Here is a 22,319-nt window from a genome sequence, read left to right as displayed (position 1 = left end):
ATGCCCATGCAAATGAAATTGGTGCATCTTAAAGAGCTGAGAACGGAGGAGGGTAATGACATTGTGGCGCTCAAGGTTACAAACTCTGAATGAAAATGAAGTGCCGTCAAACTGTAAAGTACTTGGCCCCAGGTTCTGGAAAAGCTTTAGGCTTCTTTCGCAAACGTCATTTGGGATTAAAGAAAGCTCCATCTATTCCACACATCATAAATATGACTGTCATTTTTGATTTTTTTTTATAATGGTTTATGACACCATTACGGGCCAATACAAATGGGGTATGCGAGCCTCTCATGTTTGGGTACCTCGGAGATGCCTCGTATTATTCAAAAATGATTGTGTTTCACATCTCATTTGTCATGATTACACATTTATTATGCCTGATGATCTAACCCTGTTTCTACTGTGGTGTAAGAGAGGAAGGAAAATCAGAATTCCTCACAATTTACAATTTGTAAAAAGGCGATTGGCCAAAACTGTGATTCATCTCCATGTTATCTTTGTCATGTTTATAAAGCCGTGGCACCGACAGCCACACTAATAGCACATTTATCCATGACAAAATATGTACTCTTCAAAGTGAATGGTGCTATTTTTCTAGGGTGTACATAGGGCTGTGGAGGTCATGAAATTTTGTCATGCAAAAAACTGCCGTTCTCATGGTACTTGACTGTTAATTAACATAAACACATTTAGCATCTTCAGGCCTCAACACATACTGTACAAGCCGCATAATCTAGCCACTGATGCACACCTTTGGAACAATTTATAAATACATTTAATATACAACATCACAATAAATCCATTATTGATTTTAGGCAGGTCTGAAGAAACATTATGATATGAAGAACTTTTATTTCAGAAGAACAGAGCATAAGTTGGCCTACTGTATGTTATCTGACCATGCCACAGGTTGTAGGCTTGTCCATTTAGCAGACAAGATATGCTTAGAAATCCCATTCCAAATGTTTTATATTATGTGATTTTATCATGAGAAGAATAGAAATGAACTGAATAAAATAGAAAATAACATTTTCCCATTCCGGCGCGACTAAGTATATGAAGTGGAGATGTTGAGCATAAAAGTGATCATTTGAAACAGGTCCTATATGCTAGATTGAGAGTTATTTTATGATACAAACCTTAGAATGTCTTAGAAATCAAAATACACAATACCAGTCAACAGTTTGGACACACCTACTCATTCCAGGGTTTTTCTTAATTTGTACTGTTTTCTACATTGTAGAATAATAGTGAAGACATCAAAACGATGAAATAACACATATGGAATCATGTAGTAACCAAAAAAGTGTTAAACTTTTGTATTTTAGATTTGAGATTCTTCACAGTAGCCACCCATTGCCTTGATGCCAGCTTTGCAGACTCTTGGCATTCTCTCAACCAGCTTCACGAGGAATGCTTTTCCACCAGTCTTGAAGGAGTTCCAACATATGCTGAACACTTGTTGACTGCTTTTCCTTCACACTGCGGTTCGACTCATCCCAAACCATCTCAGTAAAAATAAAGAAAAACCCTTGAATGAGTAGGTTTCGACTGGTACAGTACAATGACTATTCACGATTTGAGAAAGTCGCTAAAAAAGCTTGCGCTCTCTGCCTTGACCTCCGGCTGCACGTGCTGTTCTCTCATCAAGTAATCATATTTTCACCCACCAGACTATTTTTTACATGCAATCTTGTCTTTACTAATGTATAACATTTGTCTTGATTTAGAATGGCCCATTATCAAATGTTCAAGAACAGGGGAACAGGGGCAGGGGGGGGGGGGACATGTTAGCCGTATGCACTTGAATAACGAACGGAGGACACTTTCCTGCTGGTTCATTTTTCAATCACACAGGATAGGCTAATCCGGATTTATAGCAGACCGTGTTCTTAATATAGTAGCATCTGGAATCCTCCTATTTTTTGTGGCAACCATCAAAACTTTGCTTTCACATGGGATTGCATAGAGAAATGCATAGAGAAATGCCTGGGCTTATAAGAACACCTATTTCAATCCGCGGGTCAACCACTGTTTGAGGAGCAATGCAGCGTGATATTCAGCCCAAACTTGGTATTCCACGGGCTCTCCAACCTTGTTCCTGCAGCTTCCCCAGTGCTTAATTTGGGAAACCAAGTTAAATCTGTTCGGGAACATCGATAGTAAGATGTTTTCACAACGGAATATATTTAATTAAACTGTTATCAGCCCCCCTCTGCGCGCTCGAGAAAGTAGAGAGAGGAGGAGATACGGAGAGAGATACGGATATGGATACGCAGGGTGGTGAGATATGAAAATAGACTAAATCCCCTATTACTAGGTTATTCAAAATGAAATACAAATTCACTGTAATTATAGTGAAGCTGCCCTGCACAATCGATGAACCAACAGCATAGCCTAGGCCTATAAGTTCTCTCTGAGACTCATGGATAAAAAGTTTGGAGCATAGCATAAGGTAACCAATCCATTCAGTTTGCATAATAATACAGTCCACACTCAATGACGATTACTAGAATTGGTTTAATTTTAGAGTATAGGCTAGACCAATTAGGTATGAAAGACATCTTAAATCATAAAAAAAAAAAAATATTCTGCCTTGAGTAATATGCGGTAAGCTATATACTGTCAAACGGCACAATCATTAATTTAATTCAGGGGTTTTGGGGCTCATATTTACTGTAGGTCTATGAGTATGCCTAAGCTCTAATATGCATATGATTGTTTTGAATTAATCATCACCTTAGAAAACACTGTCCAGTGGAACATGTTTTCCACTCAGTTTTCCACTCAGTTTCAACCTGTGGTTGAATTTCTTTCTTCAAATTGATCATCATAGTGAGGTGAGTTTTAAAAGAAGGACACTGTTTTGATGACAAGTGTTTGATGCGATTTTACGATTGAATTTGCATTGATGTCAGAGTGGTTAGAGGGACAATAGAGCCCTTAAGTACCAGGCCATTAGCGACCTGATGGTCATTAGCGAGTTGGGTACTACCAAAGCATGGCCAGAGTGCATAAGAGAATATTACCATGACTCAACAGTGACATGGGATTTTTACTGTGGTCATCATTCATGACTGACGGTGTGGCGATAATATGATAACTGATATATCCCGTACACGTCACAAATATGTCCCCTGTACAGGCTACCTTGTGTTAGCACCATAAGCCATCAGTTATATTTTACCTGGCCTATATCGGAGCCACTATTGTATTTTAAAACCGTTAAGTTACTTGTGAATTGCTAAATCAGAATGTCAATGACACACAACTTTAAGTGTATCTGCATGAGATGACCGTACCCTCGTGCATTTCAGATTATCAGCAGGTCGATTGCCATTTGTTTTTTTAGTTAAAGTTGTATCGCTGATGCACAATGATACAGAGTTTGCCTTTCAAGGATAACATCATCTTAAATCATGCAGAAAAAGGCACAATGCCAATGAGATAATCATTGAGTACAGAAATTAGCATGAGGGGGGGGGGGGGTTATGCTTGACATTTACTAATTACATCGCAGGTCTGAAAACTGCAAGTCATCCACTGTAGTTTTGAGTTTGTTGTCCACTGGCGTCAGTTATGTCTATTCTCCCCCTCATAGGTTAATCTGTTGATCAGTGAATTAAACAAATGTCTTTCAAGAAGGGAAAGGATATCAGGTCCCCCAGTTTTTTTCTACCCCATATTTCAAAGAAACAGACTGTCATGAACATTACTTTGTTGTTGCTGCTAACACATCTGCCAGATTCTTTGGAGAGCTCCTGAGTTCCAGGCCAGAGACACATAGAAAACATGTAATCTCAGCCACTTGACACATAAACAAGAACACTGCTCTAGGACAAGACTGTCGTCTAGTGCAAGATAAGGCAATGTTTTGGTTTGTCAGAAATGGTATTGCAATTAAAGTAACGTTATGACTATAACTACTGTTCCTTAAGGGTGGGAAACGATGTACAAGACAACTATGGGGAGTCACACTAGCAGCTAAAATCACGCCTGAAGCTTGCCTGCTACACCTCATGTGGAGCGTTGTTTTTGTTTGTGTCATCAAAACCGAAGCATGTTTGCGTCTATTTATTTTTAAGTTCTTCGAATGTTTTACTCTGGTTCCTTGAACGTTTTCCTGGAAGGTTAGATTTTTGAATAACTTCCTTAAAACTTTTACTGTTTCCATACACAGTTTTTATGCAAGTAAAGCTCTACCGTATAAAAAAAATCAAGACAGCTGTGATGGAAACAGGAAGTTTTGGTACAATTTTAGAAATGCTGACAGATAATATGTTCGTTTGAGATGGTTGGATCTTTTTGTGTCTGTAACATTAATTATGCGAGAAATGGCAATGGAAACACCTTTATGCACAAATATTGATATAATAACCACATATCGAAGTAAACTGGGTGACTTTAACCTCCCGACGTGTGCCTTCGATGAATTTATTTATACCTCTTTTTTTCCCCTCCTTGCCTCTTTTTTTCCCCCAGGCCTCACCCTTTCCCACTCCCCTCCAACTCACAAGGAAGGCAATACGCTTGACCTCATCTTTACTAGAGGCTGTTCTCCTACTAATCTCACTGTAACCCCCCTCCAGGTCTTTGATCACTACTTTGTTTCCTTTTCTGTCTCCCTCTCCTCCAATCCTAGCCACTCCGGTTGAGGCCTGGCTTGTATAGGAGTGCTAAGTGTCACAGCTTCAAAGGCTTAGCAGTGTGAAAGGTGTACTGGTGCCTTGTACTTCACAGTGCTGCCATCAAGAAACATCCACGAGCAGCAGAAAATCACTTCAAAAGCACACAGCAGAGAAAGTGGATACAACATTATCCAACTTGCCATAGCTCCAGCTGCCACACCATTCATTTGGGCTGGGGAGTCAGGCCCTGGGGATGAGCGTTTAGAAAACAGGTCATGTTTATTTTGAGTGGAACAGACCCATACAATTAAGTGATGTTTATGAGAATAGGGTAGAACGACAACGCCACCCCCACGTACTTCCGCTGAAGATATTAACCAGGCCATGGGGTTCTGGTCTCGACTTAAACAAACTACAACGCGAACAGTAGCTAGCTAGCGATATCATCAGTCACCACGAAATCATCCGAGACAGAGGATGTTGAGGACATTGCAGATGACGTGTCCATGGCGATGGATCATGACTACAGTTCAGCCCCCGACCCCTCGGTCCTTGATATGTCACTGGGGCAAAACGAAGACCTTCGCAAGGAGATACAGCATCTAGGGAGGCAGGTGGAAAAGCTGTCTGTCAGCAAGCATTTCTGTTTGGAAAGATTTGCAGCCTCCTCCTCCGACATACAGTTCGACATAAGGTAAGTTAATGTTACTATTAGCTATAAACTTGATAAACTTTTACAATGAGCATCACAGCTGTAGTTTACATTAGTGACCTGATGCAGGTTCCTTGGGGTTTGTGTATGTGTTACACTATTACAACTGCTGCCAGGGCCAGAAGGGAACACAATCAGGCCCTGTCCATCTTTTTCTCCCTTGCTATTTCTATCTTTCACTCATTTGCCCCGCTCTCTCTCCTCTCTCTCAGTTTCTCTCTACCTCTACCCCACTCGCCATCTCAATTCAATTTCAATTCAAAGGGCACGGGAAACATATCTTTATCTTTGCCAAAGCAAGTGAAATAGATCATTAACAAAAAGGGAAATAATCAGAAAGGAACACAGAAGTTTCAAAAGAATAGAGACCTTTCACGTGATATGTTATGTTTATGTACAGTGTTGTAACAATGTGCATAAAGTTGAAGTACAAAAGGGAAAATAAACAGATGTATCTCTTTCTATCTCTAAATCACTCTGTATGTTATGCCACAGTAGGACTTATTTCTAATCCATTTCTAAACTCATTCATTATAGTATGTTCCAACTTTCGCATGGGCTTGCAACTCACGCCCACCTAATGGCCTTCACAAAGCTCATCAAACCTGACACACACAAGGTGATTAGTGTAACGAGAGCAAGAGCAGTGTCAAAGAATAACAACGTGGTCACATTCCTAAGCGATGCAACGGTAAATGCAATCTTTCTTAAAACTGTTTTTAAAATAGACACCACAGCAGCAGCAACAGCAGTCAATATAATGTAGCGCACATGTTACAGTGCCCTACAGATCTTTAACAAACAGCAACATCACTGTCACAAGCCTGGTTCAATCTTCTATTCAATGTCAATGGGAATCATGATAATAACTCCTGGGTTAAGGAGAGATAATACTGTGACTGGTTGTTATTTAGGCATGGTTTCGCTTCCCTCTAAGGCAGTGGTAGGCAAACTTTTCCAGCGGAGAACCCATTTTTCTTTCACCAGAATTTCTGTGGAACTCACCCCTCCCCAGGTCTGATAACACTACCTTCAAATTAGTACATTTAGATATTTACGTCAACAAATAACCTTCAATTCATTACATCTTCATCTCTATTATCTTTCCCTAAAACTTTGTATATTATCCCATACAATAATCTGTACTATTTTTTAAATATTTTTTTGGGGAACCCGACTTTGAATAGCACTGCTCTAAGGGCTAAAATGTTTTTGTTATAGTATTGGATTTCATGTACAGCATGTTTATGAATGTTTTCACTTTCTTCAACAGACAGTCCTGCAGCCCATAGATTAGTTCTTACTCTTCATGATCCAGCACACTGTGGGATTGAAGCAGAGGAATTTGGCTCACAGGTTTATTATCAGCCTGTCCACTGAGTCGGATCGTCTTTCTCTACGCTTTGCTTGGTGTCAAGTGTCTCTGGATGATAGAGGAAGAACTGCGGAGTTCAACGAGGGCTATATGGACACATTTAAATGGTCATCGACTGCACAGAGTTGCGCTGCAAGACACCATACCCTCTGCTTCTACAAAGTGAGGTCTTCTCCACGTACAAGTCTCACTCCACCTTCAAAGGCATGATTGGGATGGCACTAAATTATGCACTCACATTTGTGTCTTCTCAAACAGTTTGTTCTCCCTTGCTGGCTTGATCAGCAGCAAAGAGCTGCTGAAGTAGTCCAGCATTGTGCCTCTTCTCACACCGAGGATGGCCAACCTGGTGGACAAAGGGTTTATTGTGGATGACACTGTGCCTTGTAAGGTTCACCGACCAGCTCTCCTCTCAAAGAGGACCCAGAGGCCAGCCTTAGATGTGTGTCTGACCCAGTCTATCACCTGATTGAGAGTTCACGTGGAAAGATGTATCAGGAAGGTAAGGGAGAACAAACTCTTTGACACCGTCATCCCCCTCTCCATCATAGGTAGCAGCAACCAGCTGTACTCAGCCGCATGCTTCCTGCTCAACTACCAGAATGGAACTCTGTTCAAAGCCCAGGCAAATAAGAAGTGAGCCCAGAACCACCTAGACAGCCACCCCATGCCCATAGCCAGCCTGAGCACCCTGCACTGTCACTCAGGTCATCTCGACAAGCTCCAATGCTCTAGGTGCCTTTGATTTTGATGTTTTATTGAATCAGTTCATTTTATAATTCTGTTTGATATTATTAGCCTACATTAAGTTCTAATTAAATACTAGCCTTAAGGCTATAGTTTGCCTTAAACCTCATCTTGTTGCTGTCACATGGAATTGACGCTGGAGAGACGAAGCAAGTACGGGGAGTTAAACATTTAATAAAGACGGACATGGAACGAGACAGGAACAGCGTCAGCAAACTAATGCTAAAGACAAAAACAATACAATGCAGCAGCAGGGAACAGAGCTGGGGAACTGACAAATATAGGGGAGGAAATGAACAGGTGATAAGTGAGACCAGGTGAGTCCAATAATGCTGATACTTGTGACGAGGGAAGGCAGGTGTGCATGATGTATGGCAGGAGTGCGTGATGCAGCGCAACCTGGCGCCCTCAAGCGCCAAGGGGAGGGAAGAGCGGGAGCAGACATGACAGTTGCATTATCCCTTGTGTCACTCCTCTTCACCTGGCAACCAGTTTAGAACAATTGGAACACACAAGTAACCTGTATGCTCCACAATGTGTTCAATGAGAAAAGACATCAGTTTAACAAGTTTAAAACCTCTTTGGGCTAGGGGGCAGTATTTTGACGTCCGGATGAAAAGCGTGCCCAAAGTAAACTGCCTGTTACTCAGGCCCAGAAGCTGGGATATGGATAGAAAACACTCTAAACTTTCTAAAACTGTTAAAATAATGTCTGTGAGTATAAAAGAACTGATATGGCAGGTGAAACACAGAGGACAAACCATCCAATAAAATAATAATTTCAGCCTACCACTGTTTGCAATGACTGTCATGTTTATTATGAGGCGAAGTCCTCCCAGATTGGAGTTCCTAGGGCTTCCACTAGATGCCAACAGTCTTTAGAAAGAGTTTCAGGCTTGTTCTTGGAAAAATTTGCAATAATTTTTCGTTTTTCTAAGTGGCTCCCATTTTGGCTGTAGTGTTTTCATGGATGAGAGTGCGTTCTTTGTTGTTTATCTCCGGTAAAGACAATAACGATCCGTCTTAAATTTGATCATTTATTTACATATTATGGTACCTGAGGTTTGATTATACACGTTGTTTGACTTGTTTGGAGAAGTTGATTGGTAACGTTTGGGATTAATTTTGTATGCATTTTGAAGGAGTTTTTGGGGATATTAATAAGGAATTTATCGAACAAAAGGACCATTTGTGATGTAGCTGGAATCTTTTGGAGTGCCAACAGAAAAAGATCTTCAAAAGTAAAGCATTTATTACATCGCTATTTCTGACTTTCGTGGCGCACCTGCCTGGTTGAAATATGTTTTTCATGCGGGGGCGCTGTCCTCAGATAATCGCACGGTGTGCTTTCGCCGTAAAGCCTTTTTGAAATCTGACACAGCGGCTGGATTAACAAGAAGTTAAGCTTTATTTTGATGTATGACTCTTGTATTTTCATGAATGTTAAATATTTAAATTTTTGTAATTTAAATTTTGCGCTCTGCAATTTCACTGGATGTTGTCGAGGTGGGTCGCTAGCGGAACGTCTGTCTCATAAAGGTTAAGCAGTCAACATCAATGATGAACGAACATGAATGAAAATAGGATGCACTCCAAAATTGTACATCAAAACAAGTTTCCCTGTACATCCCTCAGGCATAGCCATGTTTGAAGTAAAACATTTAATGTCGATATCTAGACATGCAAAAATGAAAAAAATAAATGGTCTGCCTTTTCCCTGATGGTGTTTGCCACCCCACTGTCTTTGTAGATGCGTTGGATTAGCATGCCCTCTTCAACGAAGTCGCACCGCTCTAGCCATGTTATTAGCATCTGGCCTTGTACCGGTGGTAGGTGTGCTGTGGTGTGCTGTGACTTCAGCTCCAGTTTGCCACGCTGGAGCTTTCAGGTAGGGGCAGTCAACATAACTCTTGGCGTTTGGACACATGATCTCCAGTAAGCCGAACAGTGGGCTCTCAATTGGATCGTAGATCAGCCTGTCAGGTGAAGACCCCAGCCAAGGGGCGTCAGGGTGGATTACAAACCCACATGTTATGTAGTTCACATTCTTGATGTTTTTTATTTACTTAACTTTTATTTAACTAGGCAAGTTTTACAATGACGGCCTACCCCAGCCAAACCCTAACTCTGGCGACGCTGGGTTGATTGTGTGCTACCTTAAGGGACTCCCAATCACGGCTGGTTGTGATACAGCCTGGAAATGAACCAGGGTCTGTAGTGACACCTCTAGCACTGATATGCAGTGTCTTAGAGCGCTGCGCCACTAGGGAGCCCAAAACAGTGTCAGTTCTCACGGACAGCAGCAGGCTCCATGGCCAGACCCCTCTTCATTGCTGCCGGGGTTCCTTTGATAATTCGGTCTGCCAGGTTCTCCACTGAGCTCTGCCCTCGGATGTGGCAGACTTCCCTGAGCGAAAGGAGGTTAGACGTGGCTGTAGTTGAATCTAAATCATGTTAAATATAATAATAAACTACATTCATCAATCTGTCTTCATTATTATGTGAGGATCTAGTCAAGGTAGCAAGCCTTGCATCACCTCTCATTATGACTATAATGAACATGTTTGTATCTTGCACAGTTAAGAAATTATTAAGAAGTTAGATACAAATAGCTAATCCTGGAGACCAATGTTCTAGCATTCATTTGTTGAGTCAAGTCGACCAAAGTGAAACCAAAGCATGTACTATGTGTATGTACTATGTGTAGTGTAAATTATACTTACCAATAGACCCACTAAATTATGAATGTATAGTCAAAGGATTACTCTGTAAAACAAGGGATGGATTTACTCAATTCAACTAATAGGATTTATTAGTCGCGAAAGAATTAACACTCAAACATTTACAGTGTACATGAAGTACATGACACATTACAGAACAACAGAGTAAATTACTATCAATTAAATAAGACTTAATGTGGTTACACGTGTCTTCAGTTCAAAATAATCACGAAGAGAAAATACTGCGTGCGTGATACACACAGGAGCTTGCTAACAAGTTCTCAAAATATGAACGAATTCACTGTCCTTTTAACCAAATTCAAGCAGAAACTCACCCAACCTGAATTAACATTTCTTTGCACATTGCTAGTTACAACAATATGGAGGAAAACACACCCACACCCTATTCTAATCAACTTAATTTAAACTAAATCCAGAGCACTTAGAGTACAATAGAACATATCAAAATGTGTAACTCTTTATGAACTCTTGATACAATCCAAACATGACAATTTAATTTAATTCATGGGCAATTTAATTCACAGTAACATTAATTTAGTCGATTCATGTTTCATCCGTCTTCACACATCTCCCGGCATCAATGACCCCAGGACGGATGTGCGAACGTCTTGTCCCCAAGATTGCCACTGACAGGGAGTGGCTCTCTCCCGTGAGATGAAAATATATGTCTATCTACCTAAACAAGTTCTCGAGTCCTCATGCTGTGTCTCAGAACCTGCAAGTAGCTAGTCACAATTGTCACCTTCTCTAATTTTTGGTCCACAAAATAGCCTTCTTAGTTTATGCCAGTCCAGTGAGGTGCCCTGCTCTTTGGTAACTCCTTCAACGGTGTGAGCCATATATCCCACGTGGTCTCCAACGATCTGACATACAGCTGCTCTTTCTCACTGCACACAAACACGCAGTGTCACTTCCAACCTTCGTCTCTCCCGAGCCCATACGGGAGTTGTAGCAATGAGACAAGATAGTAGCTACTAAAAACAATTGGATACCATGAAAACGGGGTAAAATTCAACCAAAAAAAATAACACATTTTTCAACCACTCCACAAATTTCTTGTTAACAAACTATCGTTTTGGCAAGTCGGGTGGGACATCTACTTTGTGCATGACACAAGTCATTTTTCCAACATTTGTTTACAGACAGATTATTTCACTTATCATTCAATGTATCACAATTCCAGTAGGTCAGAAGTTTACATACACTAAGTGGACTGTGCCTTTAAACAGCTTAGAAAATTCCAGAAAATGATGTCATGGCTTCAGAAGCTTCTGATAGGCTAATTGACATCATTTGAATCAATTGGAGGTGTACCTGTGGATGTATTTCAAGGCCTATCTTCAAACTCAGTGCCTCTTTGCTTGATCATCATGGGAAAATCAAAAGAAATCAGCCAAGTCTTGAGAAAAAAAATTGAAGACCTCCACAAGTCTGGTTCATCCTTTGGAGCAATTTCCAAATGCCTGAAGGTACCACGTTCATCTGTACAAGCAATATAAACATCATGGGACCACACAGCCGTCGTACCGCTCAGGAAGGAGATGCATTCTGTCTCCTAGAGATGAACGTAATTTGGTGCAAAAAGTGAAAATCAATCCCAGAACAACAGAATCTATATCAAAAGTATCTATATCCACAGTAAAACGATTCCCATATTAACATAACCTGAAAGGCCACTCAGCAGTGAAGAAGCCACTTCTCCAAAACCGCAATAAAAAAGTCAGACAACGGTTTGCAACTGCACATGTGGACAAAGATCATACTTTTTGGAGACATGTCCTCGGGTCTGATGAAACTAAAATATAACTGTTTGGCCATAATGACCATCGTTATGTTTGGAGGGAAAAGGGGGAGCCTTGAAAGCCGAGGAACACCATACCAACCGTGAAGCACGGGGTGGCAGCAATCATGTTGTGGGGGTGCTTTGCTGCAGGAGGGACTGGTGCACTTCACAAAATAAATGGCATCATGAGGCAGGACTATTATGTGGATATATTGAAGCAACATCCCAAGACATCAGACATCAGTCAGGAAGTTAAGAAGCTTGGTCGCAAATGGGTCTTCCAAATGGACAATGACCCCAAGCATACTTCCAAAGTTGTGGAAAAATGGCTTAAGGACAACAAAGTCAAGGTATTGGAGTGGCCATCACAAAGCCCTGACCTCAATCCTATAGAAAATTTGACGGCCAAACTGAAAAAGTGTGTGCGAGCAAGGAGGCCTACAAACCCGACTCAGTTACACCAGCTCTGTCAGGAGGAATGGGCCAAAATTCACCCAACTTGTTGTCGGAAGCTTGTGGAAGGCTACCCAAAACGTTTTACCCAAGTTAAACAATGGCAATGCTACCAAATACTAATTGAGTGAATGTAAATTATTATTCTGACATTTCACATTCTTAAAATAAAGTGGTGACCTAAGACAAGAAATTCTTACTAGGATTAAATGTCAGGAATTGTGAAAATCTGAGTTTAAATGTATTTGGCTAAGGTGTTTGTAAACTTCTGACTTCAACTGTAAATGTAATTGCTAAAATATACTTAATTATCAAAAGTAAACGTATAAATAATTTCAAATTCCTTACATAGAGCAAACAGTTTTCTTGTTTTTTTAGCCAGGGGCACACTCCAACAGTCATTTACAAACTAAGCATGTATGTTTAATGAGCCCGCCTGATCAGATTTAGTTAGGGATGACCAGGGATTTTATTCATTTATTTTCACCTTCATTTAACCAGGTAGGCCAGTTGAGAACAAGTTCTCATTTACAACTGCGACCTGGCCAAGATAAAGCAAAGCAGTATGACACAAACAACACAGTTACATATGGGATAAACAAACGTACAGTCAATAACACAAAATAAAAATCTATATAGAGTGTGTGCAAATGTCATAAGATTAGGGAGCTAAGGCAATAAATATGCCATAGTGGCGAAAAAATTACAGTTTAGCATTAACACTGGAGTGATAGATGAGCAGAAGATGAATGTGCAAGTAGAGATACTGGGGTGCAAAAGAACAAAAAAATAAATAACAATATGGGGATGAGGTAGTTGGATGGGCTATGGATGGGCTATTTACAGATGGGCTATGTACAGGTGCAATGATCGGTAAGCTGCTCTGACAGCTGATGCTTAAAGTTAGCTAGGGAGATGTAACTCCAGCTTCAGTGATTTTTGCAATTAGTTTCAGTCACTGGCAGCAGAGAACTGGAAGGAAAGGCGGCTTTGGCGATGACCAGTGAAATATACCTGCTGGAGCGCGTGCTACATGTGCGTATTGCTGTGGTGACCAGTGAGCTGAGATAAGGTGGGGCTTTACCTAGCATAGACTTGTAGATGACCTGGAGCCAGTGGGTTTGGCGATGAATATGAAGCAAGGCCAGCCAACGAGAGCCAGTGGTGGGTCGTATATGGGGCTTTGGTGACAAAACGGACTGTGATAGACTGCATCCAATTTGCTGAGTAGAGTGTTGGAGGCTATTTTGTAAATGACATCCCCTAAGTCAAGGATCGGTAGGATAGTCCGTTTTACAAGGGTATGTTTGGCAGCATGAGTGAAGGATACTTTGTTGCGAAATAGGAAGCCGATTCTAGATCTAATTTTGAATTTGAGATTTTATTTAAAAAAATAAATATATATATATATATATACACATGTAAGATATCTATCCACACCCATCCACACCTTAACGTAGTTCTTGGCTTGTGCCAACACTGCTCGCTCTCTGTGCAGCTAAGGACTGTTGGGACCACTGGGTTTTTGAGTTTTTGAGCTGTGAATAATGTGCCACCTGGTACAGCAGAGCAACTGTATGGTTGCATAAAGCTGTATAAGCTACATACTACACAGTGTGCATGCGATCACATCACAGGGTGCAAATCCTTCACCATGATCTGTAACAGTAAGGAAAGGTGTAGAATATAATTAATGTCAAGAAGATGTCACATTTCATAAAAAATTGCATAGAAAAAATGAAGGCAGAAAGTTAAGTAATTGAAGATATGATGAATTAAGGAAAAGGAACAAGTTGAGACAATGATAATCAATGGACTCACAGTATATGCGTTAGCATGACTCGTAGATGTTTATATGTGACATTGGCATTATCACATAGTATGGAGCAATTGTAAATAATACACATATTATTATATATTACTAGAGTATTGGACATGTATTCACATTTGGAGCCAAACGTTAGGTTCTTGAAACACTGTCTCAACGGACTCATTTAAAGGCAGTAAAAAATGTAAGTGGTGAGTATAGTTAATTCAGATTAGGAACAGAGGTGAGTGGAACGAAATAATACTCAAAACAGCGTCTGACCCTATGCTATATTAAATTGTATGTTGGCTATGATACAATATGACATAACATTTAACCTGTCTAAAAAAATGTATACTGAAGACACTAGTCATCCCTGCCTGTACCTGACATTGTTTAAAAACAAGTAAACACTGAATAAAGATCATACACAAACAATAGGCTCCTATAATATGTTATATTACATTCAAGTCTTGCTCAAAGCAGCCAACTAAAGTAATATAGCCAAGGTAAGTTCAATCACAAAGGCTGGTCTGAATGCATCTCCTCACAGTTTCATTCAGTAGTACAACACAGTTAACATTGCATTTTATCATGGGCACAGTGGGAATTTATATCTGTGATGTTTAAATGATGTCTTACCCCGATAGTGAGAGAGAGAGTGCATCACTTTCAGCAGATCTCCTTGCTGAGGGTGGCGTTGATCATGCACTGCTTCTTGTGAGGTGAGCCTTACGTTCCGCACGTCACGCGTCACGTCATTAAACATTTTGTTGCAAATACAATATTGTGTTATATTAAATGATTTAATGAGTTACTGACCTGTCCTTCCACAGGCTCGATGTGCTGTAGTCTCCACAACTGGACGCTCGCAGTCGGATCCCACTGGCACAGGATGTCCATGCATCGGATGGCCTTAGGGATGCACTCCTGTTGGACTGGAAAACAAAGAGACATTTGGTCAGTAGTTGGTCTTTTTCATCATCTTCATCTGGACAGAAATGCATTGTTTATCATAACACAAACCCACCTTGGACAATGTGACAAGTGGTCGCTCAACACCCAATCCTCATGCCTCGTGTTTTGTTATTGTTTTCAAATCAACAGTCTGGGTCTGCTTCTTCTGCCATGGTGGATGAGCTACCTTTTCTGGTAAGTACAGGTTCATTTCTCTTTCCCACCGGAAAATGGCAGCTACAGACCCGAGTGATGACACTGGGTCTCCGGTCCGCCCACCTGAAAGATGAAAAAAAAGGTTACTTTTACTAGCTAGCTAAGTTGATTACTAAAATGGTAACATCTATATTAAAATACCATAACCCACAGACTTGACTATAGTAATGGTAAAATAGACTGGGTTTTGATCTATCTGCACATCTAAAATCCTACTATGTGGATAGGACATTTTTGCTGGGAAGGGGGAATTATCTGGAATGCTCAACTAGATGGTCATGACATCTAGGGTACTATTTGCACGAAGAGGTGAAGTTTAAAAAATATATATGTTAACCTTTATTTAACTAGGCAAGTCAGTTAAGAACAAATTCATATTTACAATGACAGCCTACATTAGCCAAACCCAGACGATGCTGGGCTAATTATACACCGCCCTATGGGACTCCCAATCACAGCCTGTGGTGATACATCCTGGATTCAAACCAGGGTGTCTGTAGTGACTTCTCAACCACTGAGATGCAATGCTTTAGACAGCTGCGCCAGTCAGGAGCCCAAGTATTGTGATAAGCTATACTACTGTACTTCTGATTCTAATTCTCAAGAGGAAAGTTAAAACCCTAAGCCTTGAGGGCACTGATGAAAACCAATAGTGACAAGGGGGATCGTCTGAAAGGGACTGATATGCAGGGGTGGAACATAAGGATTTTAGGCACTGGCCAGCAGACCACAATTTATACTAGCCTGAGTAACATGCATGTCCTAAATCTGTGGCATGCTATGTTTGTAAAGGCAAAATGTCACTACTGTGTCAGGCTAGTTTGGCACATTGTCTACTAGCATAGTCTGAAAAGTACTAGTCTTGGTGCTAGCTTAATTTTCATCCCTGCAAACATGTATAACTGACTTCACAGGTCATTTGATTAGCCATGTGCAACGGACGCACTCATGGAACAAAACCATTTGTGTTTTCTATGGGAAAACAAGTCATATGTGAGCTAGCTAGCCAGCTAGTTAATGTTGGCTCACCGCGTAGTCACACCTGCCACGTGGTGACATGTTAGCTAATGTTAGCCTACCAGGACACAAATATTTAGCTAACGTTTAGTTAACTAGTTAGGTTAGCTCATTGTTCATGTAGTCAGACTTTTCCCCACAAGTGGTGACATACTAGCTCGTGCACCAGAGCAGGGATATTTAGCGTTAGCTAGTTAGCGCTAATCGCTATTGTTAGGAACATTCGCTAGCATTTCCTGTCGGGAAAGTCCAACTACACCACGGTGAGATCAACATTAGCTAGCAAATGTTTGCTAATGTAGTCAACCATCCAACCCAGATGCCTAACTAGCTAGCCCACTTAGCTAGATAGTTAACATTAGCTCACTGTTCGTGTAGAGACTTTTCTAAGCTTTCAACAGGATGTGTAGTTCTATATGATAGCCACATTAGCAGCTAATTAGCTAATTTCATATTTTTGGGGGGTATTGATATAATTAACCTTGTCCGAGAGAGATTTGTGTGGTTATCAAAATGTCATGCCAAGGTAAGCCTACACAGACCTTATGTGAAGTAATTCTAAAATCCCCTACGGAAAAATGAATGGTAGAAAAATGATTGAAACCACTTCCAGGTTTTACAGCTAGGTATACTCATACTGTCGTACTCAGTTAGGACTTTTGTTTGGCTCTGTAGACCACAGGAAAGACTATTTATTGTTCCTAAAGATGGCAAGGCTTTATGAATCAAATATGATATATGATAATAGACAGATATGGGAAACAAATGGGGTTACAGCCATTGGATCATTCAATCAGTGGCCTGAAGTGGTCTCTTAATAATATTGGAGACTGACGTCATAGCATACCCAATAGAATCATAGTGGATATTTGCTGAGTTGCTTTGGGAATATTTCAAGATACAGAGAAGCATTTCATTCACAAATATATTTGTTTCTTTTCCTGTCATCATTTTTAATGAAGCATGTAATGCCAGAGCGGTTTCGCTGAGATGTGCATCGTTTGGAGATAATACACAAACAATTTACTGACAAACAATGCACAATTTTCATTATTTAAGGATTTGCATTGGAAATATCATTAAAATGAGATTATGGAGGCTATTATTATTAATGTACTGTATGTTTTACCGAACAAGCCTTTTAATTAGATCACGTATATCTCCCAACCTGCAGTCAACACAGAATATAAGAAAAAAATATATCAATTCATAGTGGTTCCATAATAATCATTTGATACTGTATCTTCAAGCAAAAGGGGCAAATGTACTGGTCTGGTAAATTGTTTGCTACTTTGTACTTTCAGTGGATAATTAGAATTTATCTTTTTTTTAAATGACCTCTGGTCTGGGCTGTAGAAAAATAAATGGGAAGCCAAGTTGTGACAGTGGCGAAATTATGCAAGTCACAGTGATGGAAAATGTGATTAAGAAAACACAACCCTCTGTTATTAAGCATATCCTTGATGTAAACTTAATAGAATTCCCTGGAGACACACACATTAATACGCATGCACACACCGTGTTAGAGTTCACTTTAGAAACACATAAAACATACATAAAAATGGATTCACGCATGAATGTATGTCACTTTGGATAAAAGTGTCTGCTAATTGTTACATATTATATTATATTTCACTAAAACATTTCTAGCATGGCCCAACCACTTTCCCTCTTAGGTGCATAATCAATATTTGACCTGACCTCAACTTCCCCCAAAATGCTATGCTGCAGGATGACACACACTGTAAAGTGCAGTCATGCACAGCATAAAACGTTGTTAGGGCCTTTTAAAATCTGTTTAAATGTTTTGCTTACATCTGTCTTTTCCCAAATTCCGTTATCTTGGTTTTGTTTCTCAGGTTTCAGATTTCCCCCCCAAAAGTTGGTTTGCCCCAGTTTTTTCACACTTTTTAATAGAAAAACAACCAAATTGGATGCTTTAACCACATCAGGGGATGGCTTTTGAGGTCTGGGTAAAGTCTAAGAAATGTTGATTTTTTGTGTGTAGTTACCCTTTAATTCATTTTCTGTAGTGCAGTCAGTGCGTGTGATGTGATTCCGCTGCCAATGTAATGGGTGGAGTTAAAGTCCAGCAACACTCTGCATTATTCATAGCCCCATGAAATGACACCATATACTGTACTGTATACATTCTACAGACCTACAGTTTTCCCATACAATACTTTTACTGCTGCACCCATCTGTATACAGTGATTTGCATTGGGGGCATTTATTTGACCTTGGAACATGTTTTAAAACCCACATTTAATGCAAATGTAATTTTGTAATTTTTATAAGGATACCGATTAGCTAACGCCGTAACACTAGTTAATCTTCCTGGGGCCCAACACCAGTTAACAAGACATTACAAACAACCAATCAAGACTTCACAAACATTCAACAAGTAGACAATACAGATAATTAAAATACCTGACAGGAAGCACATTTAACATTCAGTTGATGCTCTCACGCCCTGACCATAGTTTGCTTTGTATGTTTCTATGTTTTGTTTGGTCATGGTGTGATCTGAGTGGGCATTCTATGTTGTATGTCTAGTTTGTCTGTTTCTGTGTTCGGCCTGATATGGTTCTCAATCAGAGGCAGGTGTTAGTCGTTGTCTCTGATTGGGAACCATATTTAGGTAGCCTGTGTTGTCATTGTGGGTTGTGGGTGATTGTATATGTTAGTTGCTTGTGTCAGCACAGTTCTTATAGCGCCACGGTCGTTTATTGTTTTATAGTCAGTGGTCAGTGCTTAGTGCTTTCTTTAATTAAAATATCATCATGAACACATACCATGCTGCATTTTGGAAGGCTTCTTATGACGATCGTGACAGATAATTTCTATTTGCTGTCCAGTCATATGGTCTATCACATTAGATGTTCTTTTATTTTTTTCTTGAAGGTGGATTCACTTTTTGCCTGAGAAACATGGATTAGTAAAAAGTTCCTTTCAGCTATAGCTTTATATAAAACTGTAGATTTAAGGCGATTTGTCCTTGGCTTGAGTTGTTTTAGCTGCCCTGAATTTGCCTGTCCGGTTTGGTGGTTATGCGTGTTGCTAGTATGTACTAATTGGACTGAAGAATACTGTGGTTGTTTGAAAAATAACATTCCTAAAGATAATCAGAAGACTTGATAGTCATTTGTTTTTGAAGCCATGAAAGATTGTGATGCATTTTAATAATATTCATTCAGTTACAGCAATGAATAGCTAATCTGGCAGCCCTGTTTTGAGGCATTTGGAGCTTTTTTTCTATCTTTCTTTGCTGCAGATGACCATATAACCGGACAGTACTCTAAGTGTGATAGGACCAGGGATTGAATCACCTGATTCAGAGTGGTAGATGTTACATACTCTGCACATTTTCTTGTAACAGCAATTCCCTTACCGATCTTAATAACAATATTATCTATGTGTTCTGATCATGATAAAGCTGCGTCCAACATGACACCTAGTAGTTTATTCTTTTTTCTCACTTGCTCTACATGTATTCTATTCATTGACAAAGTCAATTGGGGGCCATCAGCAAGCATATATCTTGAACCAAATACAAAACATTTAGTTTTAGAAATGTTCAACACCAATTTGTTCATATCAACCCACTCAGACACCATTCTTAGTTCACTGTTCAGTACATCTTCTAGCTCATTACATTCTGATGCTGCACTATACATTGTAGAGTCATCAGCATACATGACCACTCTTGCTTTGTTGATTACTGAAGATAAATCATTAGTAAAGATAGCGTAGATCAGTGGGCCTAGGCAGCTTCCTTGAGGAACACCACAATGTATATCTTTACTATTTGAAAAGGTACCATTAAAGAACAATTTTTGCCTTCTCCTGGATAGATAGCTTTCCGTCCAGGATAGAGCTGCATCCTTAAAACCACAACATTTAAGTTTTCCGAGTAACCGTTCATGATCAATTACATCAAAAGCAGCACTGAAATCCAGGAACACTGCACCAACTAACTTCCTATCATCCATACCTTTTAACCAATCATCTGTCATTTGTGCTAAGGGCTTATTCGTAGAATGCTCTTCTTTGTATGCATGCTGGAAACCCGTTATCAGATCATTACATGAGAAATAATCCTTGATTTGTACAGATACAATATTTTCCAATAATTTACTTAACACAGGCAGCAAGCTTATAGGATGACTATTAGAACCAGTGAATGCAAATTTTTTATCCTTAGGGACCAGGTGACTTTTGACTCTTTCCAGACTTCTGAGCACACCCCATACATCAAGCACATATTAAAAATATGAGAGATTGGGGTAGATATTTTGTTAGCTGTAACTCTAAGCAATTTGGCGTCAAGATTATCTGTACCAGGTGACTTGTCATCCGAAAGAGACAACAGCATCCTTTCTACATCTTCCCTTTCTACTTGATGAAATTGGAACCTGCATTGCCTCTCCTTCATGATACAATCTTTTATAAGGGTATATGACATGGAACCATCAGTTGGAATCATAGCATTCCTCAACTTGTCCACTTTCCCTGTAAAATATTAGTTGAAGTAATTTGCGATGTTGTGTGGTTTTGTAATAAATATACCCTCTGATTCAACAAAAGAGGCAGACATGTTTGAATTCCTACCCATAATAGTGTTCAACATTCTCCACAGCTTTTTCCCATCACCCTTTACTTCATAGATTTTGTGCTGATAGAATCCCTTCTTCTTTCCTTTGCTTAGTCACAAGATTTCTTAATTTACAATAACTTTGCTTATCAAACAAAGTACCAGATTTATCTGCTACATTTTTGGCATCATAACGTTGAATCATTAAATTTCTCAGCTCATCATCAATCCATAGGGCACCATTTGACATCACAGTGTCACACCCTGACCATAGAAAGCTGTGTATTCTCTATGTTGGTTGGGGCGTGATAGTGACTAGGGTGGGTCATCTAGGTTTTTGTATTTCTATGGTGGCCTGATATGGTTCCCAATCAGAGGCAGCTGTTTATCGTTGTCTCTGATTGGGGATCATATTTAGGTAGCCATTTCATATTTAGGTAGCCATTGGTATTCGTGGGATCTAGTCTACGAATAGTTGTCTGTGTGCACCAGTAGCTTCACGTTTCGTTTGTGCTTGTTTGTTTTGTTTTGCTGAGTTTCGGTTTATAAAAAATATGTGGAACTCTACTCACACTGCGCCTTGGTCCAATCATTACGACGTTCGTGACACACAGTGCATTTTCTTAAAGGGGCATGCTTATCAGCTATACTCATAAATCATTTCATAAACAAACTTAGTGAGATTTCAGGATCATCCTTGCTACACACTTCTAACATTTGCACATTCTTAATCTCATCCACAAATGAGTCCTGATTGAACCCTCTTGTAGGACCTGCGGTAGATTATTTTAGGGCCAGCCTTTGGTATTTTAGTTTTCCTAGTGAGTGCAACCAAGTTATGATCACTGTAACCTAGTGCCACTGATACAGCTTTAGAACAATGTCCAGCCATGTTAGTAAAAATGTGATTGATACACGCTGATGATGTAATACCAGACCTATTAGTGAACGTTCTGGTTGGTAATAATTTGGGTTAGGTTACAGACATCTTCCACCAAGGCACCTGCAAGTTCCCGGACATTTCTGGGGGGGAATGGCCCTAGCCCTCACCCTCCGATCCAACAGGTTCCAGACGTGCTCAATGGGATTTAGATCCGGGCTCTTCGCTGGCCATGGCAGAACACTGACATTCCTGTCTTGCAGGAAATCACGCACAGAACGAGCAGTAGTGGCATTGTCATGTTGTAGGGTCATGTCAGGATGAGCCTGCAGGAAGGGTATCACATGAGGGAGGAGGATGTCTTCCCTGTAACGCACAGTGTTGAGATTGCCTGCAATGAAAACAA

Source organism: Oncorhynchus kisutch, linkage group LG15 (assembly GCF_002021735.2).
Source record: "Oncorhynchus kisutch isolate 150728-3 linkage group LG15, Okis_V2, whole genome shotgun sequence".
NCBI lineage: Eukaryota > Metazoa > Chordata > Actinopteri > Salmoniformes > Salmonidae > Oncorhynchus > Oncorhynchus kisutch.
This window is presented reverse-complemented; position numbering follows the sequence as displayed.